At 44.7% G+C, this 22226-nt stretch overlaps 2 protein-coding genes across 3 annotated transcripts in view; one reads left to right on the plus strand and one right to left on the minus strand.

The window, feature by feature from the left end:
• Positions 1 to 3263, minus strand: part of LOC120953338 (uncharacterized) — a 32769-nt gene extending 29506 nt beyond the window's left edge. For both annotated transcript variants that reach the window (XM_040373174.2, XM_040373181.2), the window contains exon 1: positions 2330 to 3263. The gene's annotated coding sequence lies outside the window, so the exon portion shown is untranslated. The remainder of the gene's footprint in view (positions 1 to 2329) is intronic.
• The window catches only part of LOC120949024 (ATP synthase lipid-binding protein, mitochondrial), a 60518-nt gene that overhangs the window by 35158 nt on the left and 3134 nt on the right, over positions 1 to 22226 (plus strand). The window lies entirely within an intron of this gene.

Consider the following 22226-nt stretch of genomic DNA (forward strand, 5'->3'; position numbering starts at 1 on the left):
ATAAAGCAAAATATGTTTCACCTCGTACAACAAATTCCCTTTGTCGGGCTTCACGTCCAACGCCTGAAGGTATACAATTGGGCACAAATGGAAGGAAAAAAAAACAATCAAGCACCATTTCCACAAATCACAATCCTAACCCCTACTTTCAGCAGGAGAAATGTGGATAGTTTGCTTTTTTTTCGCCTAAGTTATCTACCAAAAGCAGAGGAAAAATGATGTTTGATACCCACTTTTGCTACAACACTAGCATACCTTGCGGCGCATCAGCTCACCGCAGCCCGATACCCCGATGCCGATTCGCGTGACAAAGCGCCTCAATCTATACGCACAGCGTACGTGACCGGAGCGCTGCTTTGCCAGCTACTTCGCAGTATATTAACTCCTCCTAAATATAGCATCCTAACTGCTGGCATACAAAGAGCGTATCGAGCAAAAAAAAAAACAGACAGTTTCTCCTCTGCCAAATGAGTGTGAGCTTTCGGTCCATTATCTGCTCTCCGTTTGCCTTAATGCAGGGGTCAACAAGGGCAGCAGGCAGGCATTGGGGCTAACCCTTGACTCCCGCTCCTTCGGTTCTTTGGACATTTGGCTCAAGGCTTCACGGGGGCAGCGTGATTGTGTAATGAAACCGAACCCGAAGCCCTCAGCCATCCCTCGTCCTACTCTTTGGACAACATACACACACACACACACACACACAGTCGTATCGCTGGATAGAACGGTAGCCAGTGGCATTGTTTGCTACCCGTAAGGTGCATCGCAGAGTAAGATAATGTTTCACCGAAAAAGCATCCAACTAATAACGCTTCTTCCCCAGGTAGCACACAGCGGCAGGGAGAGAGGAAGTGAAGGGGATGCTTTCATTCAGTCGGAGGCGGTTGGCAACGGCAGGGCGGAATCCTCCGAGCGGATCGAGCAAGTACCGGTGCGGTGCTGGCCACGTTTGCGCCGCGTTGGATTCATAATGAAAGTGCGCTTGAGGAATTTTCCGCCCAAAGCTCAAAACAGGCCAGAGTTGCCACCAAATGCTTTCCACAAAATACACGCAAACGCACACAGGAAAGTGCTCCCGGGAGACACACTTTTATACCTTTTTCTCCTCAATGCATACTTCAGGCTAATTTCCCCGCTCAAAGATTCAAATCGAGGATGGGAAAGCGCACACTGCTTTAAAATAATTACGCTTCAAACGCACGGTATCCCCCATGCTGGTACATCTTCTGGAACTTTGTACATCTTCGCATTCCATTCCACCCGGTAGGCCTGCTCCCCATCCAGCGAACGTGTAGCACGTGTGAGTTAGCATCGACCGCGGCTAATGACCGTAAATAACGAGCCGAGGTGAGTGATTAAAGATTTAAACTTCACCGACCGAAAGTTGAACCCAATCGGACCTCCCCCCCTCCCCCACCCCCAAAGGTTCACAGGCGCCGCGGCCACTAATCAGGCAGGATCGCGAACCAGAAACCTCCCGCTCCCCAAAACGACCCAACGGTTACCCTTGTTACCGGGCTTTCCTTCGCCTCCCCCCAGCCCACTGGATGCCCGCCGGGATGCAATCAAACGGAGCACACAGACGGCCTCCAGTGCCTCCTGCTTTCTTTCCCAACTCCTCCTATTGAAGTCGGGGAAGCTGGAACATCGGGGAAGGATTCACACCGTAGCGGGTTTCGGTACGGTTGATTGCAGGCTTGATTTGATTGATTGCCGGAGAAAGAGAGGCGAGCGTGTAATGCGCGTGCGATCGAACGCGAAATCTTTTGAACCGGAAGCGAAACGCGGCAACTGCAAACATTCAATCAGCTCCAGCTGCTGCTGCTGCTGTGTACGCTGTGGATGTAGTTGCGGCACTGCCGGAAGCTGACAGATGGAAGTAAAGTGATAAAGTAATAGTTATCTCCAGCAAGTTGGCAGGACCGAGCGCGCGCGACTTGCGTGGGAAACGCCACAGATGTGGTGTGGTACTTCTGGAGGAGGCGCTTCTTTATTATTTTGTTGTTGTTTTTGTTGTTGCTGGATGATGGTGCCACTGTTGAACTTTTAACAGACTATCGCACACACACACACATGTACACCAAAAAACGAGCGATAAAAGAGGTTTTTTTTGTTGTTGCGAACTGCTGGCTGTCACTGATCGAACGGGACGATCTTCGCCGATCTGTACCTCACGCTTTCACGCTCAGATGTTCAGCCACACACACACACATTGCAGGGTCACAGCACAAGGCGCACACAGACACACCCACCCACCACCCTGGCGTGTGCCAAGTTCCCTTAGGTCCTCGGTTTCCGTACAATAAAAACAAAAACACCGCGAAAAACTCACGACACAGCAAAGCGCTCTAGCCGCCTCTAGCGCGCGCGCTTCAGCAAACCCATCTAACGCGACCGTCGCCAATCGACTGACTTGGCAGTGGCGTACACTTCGTGCGCTCTGTTTTGCTGTTGCTGGCACCCTATCCTGCCCAAAACTGCGGCGCTTGCTCGCTCGTTCGCTCGCTCGGCTCAACCCGACCCGTACTGTACGAGCACTGCCGGAGCACTATGGCCACGCGTCACGGCTCGAGCGTATGCAACGAAACGAAAGTCGGACCGGTCGCGTATGGTGGTGGCGCATGCGCACCGACGACCGAGGGCGGCTGTCGGCGACCAAAAGCACTAAAAAGCAGCAGCAGCAGCAGCAGCAGGCCACGTTTGTTTGGCGGGAGATTTGCGAATCGGAATCTGGCGGCTGTGGGCGCGCTTGGGAACGGCGTTGCCCTACCGGTATCAGGGAAATCCAGCTCTCCTCCCCCTGCCTGGCTTTCCACCCACCTTTGGAGACACTTTGGAAGGGGGGGGGGGGAGAACCGAGAGGCATCAGGTTCAGAAGATATTCCCAATTCCTGACCTTGCCGTGGCAAAAGTGGTTGCAAGCATATTAAGATGCATCTTAGCCGCCTACACTCCCTACCCCCAGGGGACATATCCTTTTTGTGTGCAATGTTTGTGTATGCATTATGGAGGCAAGGGAAAGGGGGAGGGAGGGGAGTATGGGGGAGCACACAAACAATCAGCAGGCGTTCAACCGTGCATTCCAATAGTGTGTAGTGCGGTGTGTACGATCGTCCCGAACTGCCCTCCGTCTTGTGCCGGGAGCATCAGCAATCGCAACCATACGTATGCAACGTGTGTATGTGTGTGTGTGTGTGTGTGTGTGTGTATATGTGTGTGTTGCAGAGTTTTGGGTAACATGCATTTTTTTACCCTCCCCATGACGTTCTGCTCACTGCATCTCTTTCATTTATGTGCTGCTTCGAGTGCACACATCCCAAGATGTGCAGTTGGATAAATAGCAACGGTGGAGCAATCATTTGTTGCTCCATCTGCCCTAACACCCAGCAGTACACACCCTCCCACGCGCGCGAGTGTGTGTGTGTGTGTGTGTGTGAAAAGGAAGAAAATATGTGTGTTGTTGCGATTTATTTGGCCAACGTCTGCCAACCAACCGAGCGCTCTGTTTCAACAGTGAAGTGTGAATCGGGGCAAAGCGACTGCTCCCGGGCCTTGGGGAAATGCCTTCAGGATCTGGCTGAATTGACTGAAACCGCACGGTACCAGTCCAGCTGCTGCTAGTCATATCCAGTTCCAATATCCTGGTCATTGGTTTTCGTGTCTTTTTTTTTTGTTTTGGTATGTATCTCCTGCATTCCTATCTCTTTGCAGCAGTGCCTTCGGAATAGTCGTCTGGTTCCAATATGCAGCACATTACCCTTGCTGGGAGGACCGAGGAGGATCTTCCGAATGTCAAAAGTCTCATCAATCATATGCTGCTTCGTTTCCCAAGAAAGAGTCGCAAAAACACACACACACACACATACACACACCAGAGACTCATTGGACACTGGGATATATCCACAATATCCCCCCAATGTATCCTTCCGTTATTGGTTCGAACCGTGCGGGCAAGACAATTATACTTAGCATACCAATTCAAGTTTGGTCAATCAAATCGACCAAGCTCTTTCCCTCCTCATCTCTCCCTCTCTCTTTCTCTCTCTCTGAAACACTACTCCTTTATACCTAACACTGGTCCTGTTGCCGTCCTGAGCGTCTCGAATGTTGCAAGTGTGTGTAAGCAGCGCCGCCAGCTCCACCAGCACGGGGTTTTTTTACGGGCTCGAATCAATTTGATTTTGCTTTTCCGGGGGCCGGCGGGCCACACCAGCTGCTGCACACGCCACCAACGTCGACGCCCGTCGGCGAGAGCATGCTGTGTAGAAGGGAAAGGAACACGTCCAGCAACAGCAACAAACAATGCTGGCCATCCGCAGTGGTAGGCAACGTGCGGCCTGTCAGTATGCCCGGATTGTCTGACGACCTGTCGCTGCTAATTAGGCCCGGAAAGACGCAAGACTGATTCCATTGTACCACCATCTAAGAGTTGTTGACTCTCTAGTAGTGTTGGGTAAATCTGATTCTGATTCACGAAACCGAATGAATCTTTGAAATGGTGCAATCAATCTGTATCACGGTTGGAAAAAAATATAGATCTCAAACATGCAAGAATCTCGAAAGATGCATGTATTGCGAAAGATTCATAGAGCTTAAGCTTCTGCTACGCAAATCTACCACGGATCACGCAAATTTAAAATTATAAAAATTATGCCCAATGATTCATGATTTCAAATTGTTTCCATTGGTGGCCAGATGGCATGGAGGCGTTCGCCATTAAGGCCGGGATAACAGATTGGCAGACGAAGATGCCTGGCCGTAAGCGGTTTTGGGCAATCTTGGAGGTTTTGGACACTCCTTGGATCCTGGAGATCTATGTATTCATGAACCTTTATAGATCTTTTATGGAATTTTAGAGATTCATTAAGCTTCAAAGATTTATGAATCTTTACAGTATCAATTCAACATTCAAATAACTTATCGTGGAAGATTCATGTGAGTGAATCTCTATTCTACTTTCTAGATAGAGTTATTCAACTCATTGTCAGTGAACTCAGGAAGACAACGGGTAGAGTTGAACCACGACTCAGCGTACATCTTGAAAGAGTTCATTTTAAATCAAAGGGAACTAGCAAGCTCCTATACGCTTTTCTTGTAACTGTTATCTAACTCACAAATGATTTAACTCGCTCGGAATGAGTTGTTGGTCATTACATTTGACTCATTCATTCTAGATTTACCAAATTATACTTAGATTTCAATATTTAAGCACTCCACGGTTAAATGTAGTGTGCTAGTCATTCGACTTTAACTTAAGCGCTCCCTGAGCAAGAGCGCATGAGTAGCTCCATACGTGGAGGTAATATAACCGAGTCAACCTTCAACCGAACCCTCCAAGGATTTATATGGCTCAGTTACGATTCAGTTCGCTGATATCAAAGGATGATCTCCACTCAAATTGAATGGAATTCGCAAAGGAATGGGAGAGCTGAAAGTCATCAAAGAATGGTTTTTATGATTCCTGCATACAGTGAGCTCGAAAGAGCACGAATCTTTGAGCCCATTGGTTTAACTCACTCACCCACGGAAACGATCACCCACCTTTGCATTTGCATCGCTCGTTTTCGGCACGTTTTCGCCCGGCGAGTGTTTGCCAAACCCTGGGCTAGTGTGGCTCCACCTACAACGGGTACACAATAATGGGCATCCTTTAAGAAAAAGGAGAAAGACAAGGTGGAGGAAATTGATTCCTACCCACCACCTTCCCGAGCCCTTGCGTATGTTGCCCAGTCTCGGGGCCGGTCGCCGTCGCTGTCGTTTTAGCTTTTACGTGGCACTCTGTAAAACCACTTGGCCCAAGTCGCACGAATACGGATCCAAAGGGGGGGGGGGGGGAGGGTTGGTGATTGGGCATGAGCAGCGAGCTTGTTCTTTCATTTGCTTGTGTACGAGCTTGTGCTTTCCTGTGCGTTTTTTTTTGTTCTTCTCGTTTTTGCTCCTGCTTCCGGCAATTCCCACGCCCACCCGCTCGCACGTTGTCAATTTGCCAATGCTGAATGATTCCAGAGCGCAGCACAGTCTTTCCATGTGTGTGTGTGTGTGTGTGTGTGTGTGTGTGTGTGTGTGTGTGTGTGGTTGTGAATCGTGTTTGTGTGAGCTGCTGCTGGCTGCTGTAGAGTATCCTTGCTCGTAGCAAAAATGAATTCCACACGGAATTCCACTACCTATTGTGGTTTCCATCCACCCTGCCCGCGGGCTTGTAGTTCACACACACACACACACACACACACACACACACAGGCGAGCGCGCGCTCGCTGGTCACCCGTTCCGGGGGTGGGGTGGCCCCGGGAGGATTAGTTGCCTCGCTTGGTGCGCTCGACCGCCGCAAAGAAACCGATATCGAGCCATTCCAGATTTGCTGATCCACAAATTTTTCCCCCGTTTTCACAATTCCACCACACCACCATTGTGTGCGTCCGTCCGGTATGGTAAGCGACTTTCCAGCCCGGTCGTGGTAGCGCACCTAGAGCAGTGTGCACGAGAAGAAGAAAAAAAAGCAACCAATAAAAGCCGTGCCGTGTGTGTTGCTCCGTGGGCTGGAAAGCTGGTGGGTGAGAGCGAAGGGACGTGGGGCGTGGAAAACTCCTTTCGGTTCATTAATGGCTTTTTATCAGGGAGCGAAGGGAGCGGAAGGGCGTACAAAATGTGCATCTTACCATTCAGAATTGCGGTCCCCAATGGCGACTGGCTCAATCCTATCACGACGAGCCCCGGACATCGGACCCGGAAGTAAAACACTCAACCCTATTGGTGCCTCGAAAACCGGCGGATTAAACTGGGCTCCCTGGGTGGACTTGCTCTGCTGGTAGGTAGGGTGCTGAAGGTTAGCTGGGGGTGAAGGGAACGGCGAGAAGGAAGGGGGATGGCTACCGAGCACAAAGACACCTCCATTTTCGGCCTCAGGAAAGCATCTGGTTGGGCCGGCAGCTTATCTTACACCTCCCATTTGCCATGTGCGGTCGTACTGTTGCCGGACACAGCCGCACCAAGGATTAACAATTAAATCTCAATATGCAACGTATGTGTACGCGTCGGTATATGTGTATGTGTGTGTTTGTGAGTTAGATAGGAGAGACCAACAAACCTAACCGCGGAGTGAATTCTGTTCGACCTTCGAGTACAACTCGTTTCCGGGCAGTGATTGGGTAAGATATGGTTTTGTTGTCTTTTTCTACTTCTTCTTTTGGTTGTTGTTAATGTCCGCAATAGGAGGAAGGAAAAATCGCACACGCAACAATTATCCTTCGCCAACCGCATGGCGTGCTAAAGGCTCCTTAGCCGGGGCAACACGCGCCTGAGCTTTGGGTTGCCACAGCAGCGACCGATGACTTCTCGCACGTTGTAACGTTGCGCTAGCGAGTAGGGAGCGTGTAAGGGAAGTTGGGGCAGTACGGTGATGGTGAAGATGAAACGGCGGCAAATGCCACGCAATTATTTTACTTTTATCATCACAAAGATATCATCACAAGATCAGGAGCGATGCTGAAGAATTTTGTACCTTGGAGTGGAATGCGTCAAAGGGACTGACGAAGAAATGGAAATTCTTCCACTGGTCAAGCAGAGTGTATGACCGAATGACGCATAGTATAGCAAAATAAGCAAATGCTATCTGACGCAACCGATACATTGCTCGTGCCGTTACATTGTGAGTAACAGTGGATCGTATATCTTTTAGAACTCGTGCTGCTACCGTACTAGCAGTCTGTTCCAAGGAGTTTAGTTTGCTTTCCAGCAGAGATCTCTTTGACGTTTTAGCTAATAGGTGAACGTTTAATTTTGATATGAGAGCTTTCTATTATTGAATAGTCCTTTTTTTAAAGTAAATCTTTCAAATAATCGAAATTGATGATTGATAAATTTGTGGAAAGTCCGGAGTCGACTCCAAAAATTTCGAAACCGTCTCTGCCGAAGTCATCCAGAGTCGTGCGGAGTCGGAGTCATCTAGAGTCGTCCCGAGTTATTTGGATTTATTCGGAGCCGTCCGGAATCCTCCGGAGTCGTCCAAAGTCATCCAGAGTCATCCGGAGACGTTCGGAATTGGAGTTAACCGGACTCGGCCAGAGACGTCCAGAGTCGAAGTCATCTGCAGTCGGGAGGATACGGCCGGTGCCGGGATGTTTTTGCGGTCAGGCATGTCATCTCTGATTCCGTCTCTTGCTGACTCCGGCCGACTCAAACCGAAATTTCTAGAAATAAAAGAGCTATCGTAGAAGTGCACACGCAAAACACCACGAAATAAATGCCTCCGGCTGACTCCGGACCACTCCGCACGACTCCGGACGACTCCAGACGACTCGGACTCCGGATTATTCCAATTCCGGATGGAACTAGTGATTGCAGTTTTGACTATAAAGCAGATTTACAAACAAATAGCTCTGTTTGTAATATTGAGCTATTTTTCTTTCCACAAAATTTAGATGACGGTTAGATGATACAAACGCACCAGACATGTTTTGACAGCATTTTGAACTATGTTCTTTTTGGTCAAGGTAGATTAGATATAGTCACATCACATTAACGGTTGGTGCAGGTACTTCAACCAGCGATCAAACAACAACAATAGCAATAATAATGCTAATAATAATAATAATAATGAAAGTGAAATATTGAACATTTTGATGGTCCCTTACAAAAATCACAAAAACAAAGTAAAATACTAGATATCCAATGAAATGCTTTTCTGATTCTGTTTGCAACTTTTTGTGTGTCATACAATGCCCCTGCAATATACTTTCGACACTATAGGTTGAACTACAATATTCAATACCTCGAGAATATTTGTGCGAGGCTACATAGGGTCAATTATTCTACACACTTGTATGAAGTATGGTGTAAATAGTTGAAGAAAGACATTCATGCTTTCTTTTACACGTTGACTCAATTGATCATAAGGCACTAATCTAATAACTAAGTTTTACATAACAATTAGTTACATCATTACTTTATCAGTTTGAGACTTCACTTCCATCATACAGTAACTATGATAACTATAATATTACTATCGATGTTGCCTCCTTGTTGCCCCGTGTTCCCCTAAGCGCAGCGAAACTAAAGACGGTCCACTTGGACGGAGCACCTTATCGGTGAGCAATGATCGCGCCGAGGTGTGATAACTGCCTGGTGATGTTAGCCAGTTATCACCACCAGCCGTGAGTTGACACGTAAGTAACGCCACGTGACTGTACATCGTGGCGTAGAGCGCGAATAGGTTGGGGTTGGGGGAATATGGTCAGGGAACAAAGCATGAACCTCCTCGGCCACGCGGGTTGAGAGGTGACAGTTCCGACATTGCGTGTCAGGGTGCAATCGGGAGCAATAAGTGGCCCCCGGTTGTCTGACGTTCTGGTCGTAAGGACTGACCCACTTCCCAGGGAGACCCCATCCCTAGCACAAGAGGCGGCGGTGGACCAGAGGGGGGGGGGGGTGAACTGTCGATAATGGTGGCACAGATCCGCTCCACCGAATGTGGACCGCGGTGGGCAGGGTTTCGGAACAGGGCAGGGGTTGGTAAAAATCGCACCAGAATCAAACAAATCCGCAAACGTCATGGCGGCAGGCGCGTTGGGCCTGGCCCCATTACCAATGTTCCTGCTTCTTCTGCTTCTTTTTTTGCATTATTTTTCACACTTTTTGCGCTCCAAGCTCAAACAGCATGAACGCGGAACACATGTGTGTGTGTGTGTGTGTTTAACCGGCGTTTGCCACCGAGAGAGCTGCCGGACCCCCGCAGGGCGCAAATGGAACGTGAAAGTTTTTCAATTTCCCTTGATAGGAAAATAATATCCACATAACCAGCCGGGAGAATACGGCCGCGCGCGTATCAGCCTCTATCCCTCACAAACCCCCTGTCCGAATGCCCAATAACACACACATTCGTGTGTATGTGAATATGAGAGTGTAGGTGTGTGTGTGTGTGTGTGGTTTGCTTCTGTCGATATGTTTTTGCAATCGGTTTCGATTGATGACCGAAACCCCTCACCGTACCCTTCTCCATTACGCCCGAACTCATCATGCCTCGGTGGAAACTTTCATTTGAAAGGCTCGGAAAAATTGCCTCTCAACCATTTCCCTTGTTTTTTTTTCTCTTTTTTTTGCGCCCCGAAAGGGATTCGGAACTTTTGTCCGCAGCAACGAAACCAGTTGCCTGCACCATCGACCACTGCCTACACTACTACTACCAGCACCTCTGCCCACCAACTGCCACCGACTGCCTTGCCTTTTGCTCTTTTCGAGCTTCAACCGTATGCGATGCTCGTATTTCAAACAAATAGGCATCGCAATCCTATCGCCAGTTCAATGAAAGTATGTTTTAAATCTTTGCACAATGTGCAAACATTAAAAACCAGCCTCCAAAAAGCTGGACCAAGCTGGTAGGGGGAAACACAGCGCAAATGCCTTCAGAGGGGAAGCACTCTTTCTCTGGCTAGTCTCTAATCATTGGGCTCAAGCCCAAACGGTCAGGGGCGGAAAAACAACAAAGAAATCAATGGTTTGAGCTTGCTCAAAGCGAGGGAGCGGATCGAGTCGATGAAAGTTGTGGTGTGAAAAATGTCAAAAATAGCCTGGGCTGTGGGCGTCTAGGCGCACTCTGCTGGGTGCACGGGTTTCCCCTTTTGCAGTGCCGTTTGGCAAAGACCCGTGATCGACCTGCTGGTTTTTGAGCCTGCTGAGGCGCCCTCTCCGGACGGTTGCTCCGGTCCGATCGGTCCGGGCAGACGTCACGGACAAAAATCAAACATGCGGTTAGGGACAGCCTTGCCTTGCCTTCTCAGCCGGCAACCGCAGCCCCAATGCCGCGTTGCGTCGAGGTGTAATATACGAAAGTTAGTCTTTCTGCAGCCGCCGGTCAAAACACTCAAGCCCGACGATGCTCGTAGGTGGGAAGATATTGATTGCATCGCTTGTTACCTCTGGATCTCTGTTTCCGGACCCGAGGGAGAAAGTCTGATTCTGCTAAAGCTACACGAAATTATTCGCAACAGACGTTAAGCGTGTGTGTGTGTGTTTGCGTACGGGATCAATTTTGCGCCCGACATTTAGTACTCGAATTAGTTTGACAGGTACGGTACAGGTCAAGGCACACTGGGCTGCTCGGTGGACTAGGTAGGGCTAGTATTCGGTTATAAAAGGAAGACATCTGGGGAGACCTGAATAAACGAGACTCCTATAAGTGAGATCTCCGTTAAGTTAAAAGATAAACGAGGTCTCACACATTGGTCTTACATATTTAGACCCTGGATTGAAGAGAAGGTTCATATCTCTTTTTGAAATAGCATTAACAGTCAGTACTGAAAAACCTAGAATATTGAGACTCCTATAAAAGAAATCTCAGAAAAGGTCAGAGGTGGATTGAGGTCCCAAACATTCATCAGGATTAGGAAAAAAGTTTATATCTCAATCTCAAATGACTCTTTATATAAATGCCGTGAAACCTTGATAAGTGAAACTTCTACAACGATTACCGGCCAAATAGAAAAAGCAAACGTGTTGATGATCCCAGGCAGCCTTGTTATGGAGAACTGGGAAAACTCCCATAAAAGGAGGTCTCCGTTAAGGTCAGAGATGGGTTGAGGTCATTCATGCAATGGAGAATTTGGATTAGAGAGTAGGTTTGTATCTCAATTTTGAACGACTCTTTTTATAAATGCCATGAAACCTGGATAAGTGAAACCCTCTACACCAATTCCCGTCCAAATTTAAGAAGCAATCATGTTGATGATCCCAGGCAGCCTTGTTATGGAGAGCCGGGAAATTTCCTATAAAAGAGGCCTCCGTTAAGGTCAGAGATGTGTTGAAGTCCCAAACATTCATGTTATGAAGAATCTGAAATAGAGCGAAAGCTCCATTCTCAATTTTAAACGACTCTATTCATAAATCATAAATATGGCGTAATCTAAATAAGTGAAACATCTATAAGGGAGATTGCCGGCCAAATAGAAGATTAATAAGCCAAACTTGTGGAAGATCCCAACAAAGCAACCTTGTTATGGCGAATCTGGGTTATAGAGAAGGTTGATACTTCATTTTGGAATAATTATATCAATAAACACAGTAAAACCTCGACAATAAAGTTTCTCATCAGCGAGATCTTTTTCAAGGTAGAAGATTAGTGAGATCCCACCCATTCACGGAACCTTTAGAGCCTTTCAATACTGTAAAACCAGGATAAATTAGACTTAGCGTAAGAGAGATCTTCGTAAATAAAAGAGATTAACAGAATAGAAATATAAAACCTGTAGAAGAAAAAAAGGTTAGAAACTCGTCTTTAAATAGCTCTACGTTTAGGTTCTTCTAAACGTCAATAATTAAGACTCTACTTGTCATTATTCGTCTCATTATTCGCCATTAGTTCATCTCGTTCACGTTCTGCAGCTGCCGTTTAATAATGACATTAAGTACTATTCAAATTTCGACGCATCGTGTTTTCCCAACGTACAGTTTTGAATATTCTTACAACAATATGTTATGACCCATATGCTAATCATTGAAACATTGCTGCCGTACTACAATTACGAAATAGTGGCGCCATCTATCATGCAAATCATTCAAAATGTATGGAATGTTCGCTCATTTTAGTGGCTGTGCGGCCACGTGTTTGACTGATTGGGGGTAGAGATAGAGAGAGAGAGAGAGAGAGAGAGAGAGAGAGAGAAAGATGGGTCGTCACTAATTTTATCGTTTAATCCATTTAGCAGTGCCGTGTATGGTGGGCCAGTCGGAAAGGACGGGCTAGACCTCTCTGGGCATCTCGCAGATTCTCGATGAAATTCTATCAAACAGCAATTAGTTTCGCTACGGCTCGGCGGGAAGCTACCCCTCGCTTCACGCGCTCCTGTCGCTCGCCCTGTGCTGCCCAATTTAATTCAATTTGTCGTCCGCAAGTGAAGCCGCGGCTGCAACCGTTTGCAACTGGCCATAACTAATGTGCGCGGGGCATGTGTGTGTGTGTGAGCTAGTCGGGAGCGTAATTGGCGACTCACTTACATCGCTCCTGAGGGGTGCTTGAGGTTAAAAGGTGCTGCTGGTTGAGATGCAAAGTTTTATGCAAAGGTTTAACAATTAAGTTGGATACCAGCGGTTACTTTCCAGTAGATGACGCACACGCACCGTGAAACCCTCTTGGGTGCCTTCCAATTCATCGATAATCCTCGCAAGGCGCTGCACAGGCGATGATCGCTGGATGCTCCATCCCGACCATCCGTCATCCAACACGTCTGTGCAACATTCCAAACACCTCCCCGGGCCTGCGCGGGCTCGAAATAATGGCTCACGGGATCTGGCCGTACCTAGAAATGTGATTTATTTCGCGGACGCCCACTCCTCCCATCCAGGATCGCCCAACCCGCACCGCCCAATCGAATAGCATTAAAAAGTTTGCCCCAATCCTTGCTAAGCTGATTAAGATTCTTCACTTGGGAAAGCTTTTTGCCTACTGGGCCGGGCAGCAAACCGGGGCAACAAAACAAGAAAACGGACTCCACCAGTTGGCACACATTTTTGACGCAGAGAAGCACGGAGATGCGCCGTACCCGTGTGCTGAATCACTTTCCCAATACAGTGCGATGTTTATCAACCATAAGTTGGGGAGAGCAGAAGCAGTAGAGAGTGGCAAGCGTGAAGGAAAGTGAAGCCGGCAAGATCTTATAAAACCGAGCCACGTGGGCGAGTGGTGACATTTTTCAGCGAAGTTAATTTATTTGATTTCTCTCTTTGCAGTACACTTCTTCTCTGTACGAAGCACACACACACACACGCACATATGGCATTAGCCCGAGATGTTATCCGTTGAGTAAAAATCCACCGCACCATACGATAGTGCTTTCAATTTGCCGACCCTATGCCCGTACTCGGTGTTTCTGTGTGTTGCCAGCAAAAACGTGACCAATGATTCGCCATTTTGCCCTGCATGGGGCCAGAGGAAAGAGGAGAGGGAGGGGGAGAGATGCAATAAGGTAGAACACCGGACACTTGACCAGTGAGAGTGTGTGTGGGAGTACACACAAACTGGGGTTTGCCCAAGAAGGGAAAAAGCAGAACGTCATTGCATTTCTTGTTTTAGGGCACTCGGCAGCTTAGGCAGAAGTGTAAAAAGTATCCTTTTCGGACAAAAAGATAAGAAGGACACATCAGTGTATAAGGACAAAAGAAAAGAAGCTTGAAAAGCGTCTACTTGTTATACGAAATGACATATCAGCAAACAAACATAAAAAATGATTACATACAACAGCTAAAACACTGAAAGGAATATGTGAAACGTTTAAAATGAGTAACAAACAATTGTAAAGTGCCAAAGACACAAAAAACGAAAGAAAAAAAGCTAATCAAAGGAATAAAGATAAAGAAGTAAAAAAGTTAACTGCTACATAAACAAGCAAAACAAGCTTAAACAAACGTCAAGAACAAACCTCTCCAATAACAACTACACAAAAGAATAGAAAATATTCGTAAATAAATGAGAAAATGTAAATGTAAATGTAAATGAAACACAACGAACTTACTAAGCGACTGCTGGCGGAGTCCATCACATCAGTCAATAAAAATGCAAACAGCTGAGTACCTTTTTGCCCTGATTAAACGTTTCATGAGTTTTAGTTTTTCCCGGTCAGTCCGGCAATCCTAACGTTGAAAAAAACACACCCGCACACACACACACACACTTAACCCACACCCAAATCACTTCACTCAGCGTGTGCAGGTAATTGATTGGAAATTAATGCTCGCTCCATGACTGGTTCATTTTGAGCTTTTTCTTTTGCCGTTGTCTAGTTTTCCGTTGTTTTTTTTTATTTTTGTTCTTCGTCGCTGATGCATCTCTTCACCTTCAAAACTGGACTGATAGAAACTACAAAAAAATAGCAAAAAACGCCCGAAAGACAGGCTGGCTGATGGTGACGAAGAAAGACTGAGCCTACACGGTAGGAAAAGTTTTTCCCTGTTTGGTATGATTTATTTGCACTGAAGAGGAGAAGGCGTACACATTTTAATGCATTGGCGGTTGGCAAAGGATGAAGAGAATACCAACCAAGGGGAAAGGGTAGCCATTTTACGTTATCCAATCGAGAGGAACGCTGCCAAAGGGAAATGAACTCTTGCCTCGTCATGGCGTGCTACATGTTAGAATTTTGAAAGTTTTTTTTTTCGTGAGTTCTTTCAAATTCCTAGATCTGGTGTTGCAGCGTTCTTCGCGGGCATCGTAAATAGATGGGATGCTCTTCTTGGAACCTTGGCGCAAAGACTCGCACCAAAAGCAACACCTAAAATGGTGAGAATTGTAAAGAAAAAAAGCTCCTAAAAACTCTATCTTCAACATATGGCCTGAGCTGAGGAAAGCAACCCTGTAATGCCGGTTTCTAGCACTAGATTGCACAGGATAAGCTCAGGATTGGATCTACCCGATGCCGATTCCCTGTTCGGAATCAATTTCGGAACCGATTCAGATTTTTTAAGCGATTCCGGAGCCGATTACGTAGCTGATTCTGGAACCGACTCCATAGTCATAATTTGATCTGGAATCAGAATCAACTCGGGAATTGGAGTCAGCTTCGGAATCGGAATTAGAATTAGCTCTGGAGTTATAATCAGGCGTGAAGTTGAAATCAGAAGTTTCAGTAAATTTGGAGTAATACAGAATTTCAGAAGTAGATTTAAAATCTTCGCGGCTATTAATACAATCGCTGCTACGATATAACTCAACCCCCTATTCCCATGGAGATGCAGAAACCAACTCTTTTCCAGAGACGATTCTGGTTTCGAAATCGATTCTGATATTGGAGCTCCAGAATCAGAATTAGCTCGGGAATTATAATAAGGTTTGGAATTGAAATCAGAATTTCAGTAAATTTGGAGAAATTCTGAATTTTAGAGGTAGATTTGGAATCTTCGCGGCTATATCAACCAATACAATTAATACTATCCTCCCGCCCGACGCGACGGACTGTCTTTGGATCGAATGAAACTCTTCTTCGTTGCATGCAGACCTTTAATAACTTTGCAGATCGCTTTGACTTTTCTTAGAGTGAACTTTCTGTTTCCTTTCTTAACCTTGATTATCGTTCCTTGCGCGTTTTCCAAGACGCTTCATGTTTCAAGAATTAGTTTTTAGCTTTTCTTATCTTGTTTCATTTGTCTAGCCTCAAACTTTTGTGGAATTCTTTGCGACTAGGAGATTTATACTAAGACTAGGATAGCATAAGATTTAGTTACTTAAGCAATCATATTGTTAAACATTGTAGGCAGACTCAATTATATTGAATAATTTGTAATAAAAAAATTGAAAAATTTAAATTATGGAGATGCCAAAACCGACACCATTTCCAGACACGATTCTGATTTCGGAGCTCGATTCCGGACACGATTCAGGAAACTGATTTCGGACCTACTAACCGGATTCACCCTTCGGAGCTAGCCGGAATCAATTTCGCCGAAAACTTCATTTTTACCATCACTAATTCTATGCTCATTGCAGGGTTTGTCACCATAGCTGAACATGTTGGCACACTTTCTCGAGCGTGTGTAAAGAGATTTCAAGGTGGATGATAAAATAAAAAAAAAACATTAAACAGAGAATGTTTCCACTGGAGAAAGTGTGGCAATATTCTCCGATAAAGTGAACACCCCCTGCAAAAGCTTTCTATTGCAACGGTCAAATCAAACGCAACGGTCCCGTTCTGACGCTTCGTGTTCATGCGTATGCACAACAAGGGAAGTGACTGTGTAACAGCAGCACCACATGCGCTGTAAACACTTGCTACATGCGCTCTCGCAACGGCAGTCATTGTGAACATTTTTAAGGTTTTACAAAAAAAATACCATTATTTCAAAAGTATATCTAGCTCTTCTAAGTACTAAGCTGAAAGTGCTTCAATAGTGGTTTTATAACAAAACAAAACAAAAACAAATAAATGTTTTACAGTAGTCCTAAAACCCACCCATCTTCTATACCCTAGCAATGTTGCCTCAGCGTAACGCTTCCTTGCTTACCTGCCAAAGCCCTTGAGAGCTGCTGCAATCGATCGGACAGATGACGGGTTTCGAGTCTTTTCTCAACAAAACAAAAAGCCGGTGTTGTTTTTGCATGCTTTCTTCGCCTTTTTTTCCTTTCCTTTTTATTGAAGTTTTATTTAGTTTCCGAATACGTAACATCTCGCTGTGTTTGTTCCTTGTGTGTGTTTGATTTTTTTTTTTGTATTCTTGTTACCACAAGGCTAAAAGAATGCTAGAGACATGCCGGACATTTTTTTCATTTATAGACTATGGGGAGGGGGCTTGTTTTTGACCTCGTCATACCCCCGATCCCCTCAAAGCCCCCCTACCCATGCTTTCATGCTGTCGTCAAGTGCATAATGTTAAAGGCACGTGATTTAACGCAAGCCGCACAAGACCGCAGCTAATTTATGATGATTTTACTGCGGCCGATATTTATCATTCGCGTGATTTGATGTTGATACTATGAGGCGTTAATTGGCTACTGCTGTTAAGTTTTAAAGGGACTGAAGGAGCGTTTTTTTTTTTGCTTCAAGAACGGATAACACGTTTTGGGGAGTATTGTCTTATCCAAACCGGCTTACTTAACCACAGTGAATTCAATTTTTGTTGGGACCAAAGTAGTCTAAGAGTTTAAGAAATTAAATACCGAATTTTAGCGAGCATAACGACCCCCTTTTAAGTCGAAATGGCCAAATTGACGAGTAGTAACGTTTCGAATATCTCTGAGACATTAACTTCAATTACATAAAAAGATAACCTAGTTCATGGGTATCCATAATAGATACTAGAAAAAGTAATGAATGTGCCAAAGAAAAAGTATAAGCATGAGCATGAGGTACAAAGCGTGAGGCTCAAAAACTGAGGTAACAAATGATCGCACTGGTTCTTTAAATTGGCGATTCAAATAATTTTGTGCAAGGAAAAAAGAAACCTCATAAGCATGAGGTGTAAAACTCAAGCTCAGTTATATACCAAAAGAATACGTAGGTACAAGATGGCCTGCCATTCACTTGTAATGGTCTGAATCAAATTGGAAACATGAACAACATTATTCTTGAATTTTATAAACTGTAAGAGTTAAAACAAACTGTTACTCACAAATATTGCATAATTCATCAAGAGAGACGTTATACACGCTAAAACACGGTATGTTGCTAATTATATCGTGTATATGGACAGTTTTTCTCGATTTTTTGCTATGCATTCGATCCTGTACTTGTTCGTGCGTTTAAGCTCGTTTCTATGCATCAGATCTACATGGAATTGTCTTATTATTGTCATTTGTTTTGAAGTTGGGGTTTCATTTATTCGTCTTTTGAAGCAGAATTTTGATTCTTTTCATTGAGTCTTCATTTGAAAGTTGTTTTTGGTCATCTTTTTAAGCGTCAATCACGAGTTTTCACCGTCTTATATCATGCCTTGACGGTCTATGTCCGGAAAGAAGATTACAATGTAGCGATTTCGGCTTTGATCATATTTCATTTGATTGGTGAATGTCAACGGATTTTTCTCGTTCAAAGATTGATTGATCGAAAACAACTGATATGTTCCATTTTTCAGCACGCATCTTTCACGATTGTTTGTCCAAGTCCAGCACCAAATTGCGTAACTTACTTCCCCATTAGGGTTAAACTAATTGTTGTTACTCACAGAGTTATCTTTTGTTGCATAACAATAATACTCTTTATACATAAATTATAACTGATTTTGGCATTTTGTGATATTTTACATTCCTGAACTGTTGAAACATTTGCACTACACCATCTACGATGCAGTTTTTCCCGCTTTTTCCCGATTTTTTTTTACGCTACAATTCGAAAACTCCCAGCAAAAATTTACCAGCCTATTCGGTCAAAGCTAACAACAGAAACTGGTCCTGCGGCAACATTTACTGCGGGAGAAAAACTGTCCACCGCTGCTTGTATGCGACCCGTTGCACGCATCGTATACAAGAGTTCATCCCCCGGCAAAGCACGATTCATGCACGCGCGGCGAACCCCAGACCCAGGAGCCTTTTCCCAATTGTTTACGCGCTCGTACTTTTGATGCATTTTGGCACATTTCTTTTCTGCACAGCATTCCCGCGACCACAAACGGGCCGGTTATGTAATGAAACTAGCCACGAGCGACACATTGTTTGCTTTTTTTTTCACTGCCAAACCGAACGCAAACACAGTTGCAAACCCGTACGCAAGCGTTTCTTCGCACGCGAATCAATATTTTACAAATTTCTGCCCACAAAACCCAAAACCCCGTTCGGGGTAGATTTGTTTGCATCCGTCTCGTTCACTCTGCCGCAGCCGGTTACGAGACCGGAACAGATAGGAGCGTTCGGCGGGTTAAGAACGCCCGGATCACGGCTGAATGTGTGGGCCTGCATGATTTTACGCTTTTTACTCGGTTTCTTAACCAAATCAGCTAAGCTTCACATTAATAGAATTACATTTTGATCGAATTTTTACAAACAAAATCTCTTCTCTATGACGTAATTGGTTTTTTTTAAAGTGACGTCCGTGTGATGTTGAATTCCGGTTTCGTTTCGTTTACACTGTACCGTTTGAAACGTTAGAAGCGACACGCCAAGACAGCAGCACGAAATGCAAGCATTTTGGGATATTTTTTTGCGGAAATAGTGCTTCATTTGATGAAATCTTGCACGTTTTCGCTTTTTGCCAAGTTTAATGACACAATTTGGTTGCTGTTTCTGGAGCAATGCACGAAAAAACGGAATTCCGTTCAACTTCTACCATGCTGTCAGTGAGCAGACACACGGAACTGTACAACATTTTGCCTAGCTTTTGTAGAAATAATAAACAAATTGGCTGTAAAACGTTGCACTTTCTTCTTTCAACCTCATACAAATGGCAATAAATACATTTATTTCATATGTATAAACCTAAAACAAGCATTTATCCATTTCTAGGCAATGAGTTGAATGAATTCGTCAACTCGTAGACGACATAATAATGTGGTAGCGCTGGCCAGGGTGGTCTTCAAACATTGTTGAGCAAGGTCATCGATTTGCCGAAATAGGCAGAGGTGGGTACTGTTTCGAAGCGGACTCATTGATATTTGGTCGTCCATGCGATATTAGAAACTAAGGAGTTGCCCCTACTGAAAACGTTGCAAGTTAGAAGCCTTACCTTGGGTAGAGGGACACATCCAATCTCTTGAAATGGGAAGTCAATAGATGCAGGAAGGGCACAGCCCTGCCATGGTCGAAGTTGGTTTTATTTCTACTCAAAACAAGTTATGGGTTTCGTACATTTGGTCCCGGGATGAATGATTCAATGTTATTGTTCTCACCAAGGTAGTTCCGTTTATCTTTTGTTGACAAGAACGATGGTTCTTGTCGCTAAGTTCCTGTTTTGAGCTTCCATGTACAGGCGGTCCCCGAGATACACGGTTAATGGGGACCAACAACGGCCGCAAAATACCGCGTATCTCGAATTTCCGCGTAAGTTGAATCATGCTAGTAAAGGGTGGTTTTAGCCACTTAATCAATTTTTTGAGATGATTCTGACTGAATTCAACATTTTTCATCCTTTTGAAATGGTTCTTTAACATTCGATCAAAAGGGAAAATATTTGGAATTTGACAATTGATGTGACAACTCGGTACAATTTGCTCAGAAAACTATCAAATTTAGAAAAACGTGTATCTCCGAATCCGTGTATAGGAGGTACCGTGTATCTCTACCTGCACATACTGTTCCTACTTTGGGTTAGAATGCATCAACTTTTCCTGCTTATGGTTACGATGTATAAACTGTTCCAACTGTCAAGTGTTTGTCCATCTTTCACTACGCTATGCTTTTGATGAAAGTTGCTATGTGTTCTCGGATTACTTTCCTGGCAATTGTTTTGTATGAATGGTGTGGCCTGAACCCTACCAGGTGTGTTGCTATAGCGTGATCTGAATTGCAGAGTGTGTTACAACGTACCTGTAGTGAATATTGTGTGTTATGTGTAACAGATATGTTTCAACAACATGCTCTTCGTAGGTTCAAGCCCCATATGAACCGTCCTCCCGCAGCATCAACTGACTATCCGGCCGCGTGGTACTCAGTAGGCCTCGAAAGCCTTTATAGGACTGCGTAGGTCGTTGCGCGTAATAGAAGAAGAAGAGAAGAGAGCTGGCTTTTGATTATGGTTCATCATATTATAAAACAATATGAATAAAAAATCTACCAATTTGATTTTCTGCAAACGATAGTTCCTTTTCTACGCGTAACGACCTACGCGGACGTGCCTGCCTTTAGGGGAAAGCGGGGCAAAATGGGCATGTTAAGCAGTTTACTGAATATTCCTTTGAATATGCCACAAAACACAATTTTTCTTTCATTATTGTATGCCTCCACCATTTATCTATGGATTAAAATTGCCACATAGAATGAAAACAACTTAAAAACAATAAAATAATGTAAAATAAAAGTTGATGTTTTACGAGAAGCTATTTTGACACACGGGGTAAAATGGGCACAGCCCTGGGGCAAAATGGGCATATGTAAACAAACTGTGAAACGTCAAAACACTGGGGCAATATGGGCCACAACAACTGCGCTTAGGTAATGGTCTATGCTTTTGCGCACCGTTTCGTGAATTGTATTTTCGTTCTATCTTTTGTTTTGCTGGTCAGGAAAGCCCTTAAAATTCTTCCAAAAATATGTTATCAAAATTAAAACAGTTTTTACACGTTTAAATCTACAAAATCGATTCTTTTGAAGCTGTGTCTGTTATCATTATTGAGGCGACAAATACAACACCATAGCCTCACCAAACGCCATTTGTCAAAAGTATCTGCCCATTTTGCCCCAAGCGTAACTGCCCATTTTGCCCCACGTGAAGCATTTTTGTATTTTATGTTATATTAGTAAAAATACGCATTCGATCGCCTTGCTTTCTTCAGACAAATTGTATAGAAATATCATATCTTTAATAGTATATAATGTAAAACTTCAACGCATCCCTGTGACACTGGGTTAAGCTTATTTGCGAAGTGACAAAAATTACATCAATATGCTACTAAACCTTATTTTGCACTTTTCTTGGTTATTTTTTGTGTTAGGGTTATGAAACTTACATGGTGTTCATAAAACACTCTAATGAATACATTTTGAGCATTGGAAAGTAGCTTTGTAGTCAAATAATGCTTAAATAGAGGGTGCCCATTTTGCCCCACATGCCCATTTTGCCCCGCTTTCCCCTACATATGTACAGGCGTCCGAGACTTATGCAGTACC

The sequence above is a fragment of the Anopheles coluzzii genome, chromosome X (assembly GCF_943734685.1).
Source record: "Anopheles coluzzii chromosome X, AcolN3, whole genome shotgun sequence".
In the NCBI taxonomy this organism is placed as follows: domain Eukaryota; kingdom Metazoa; phylum Arthropoda; class Insecta; order Diptera; family Culicidae; genus Anopheles; species Anopheles coluzzii.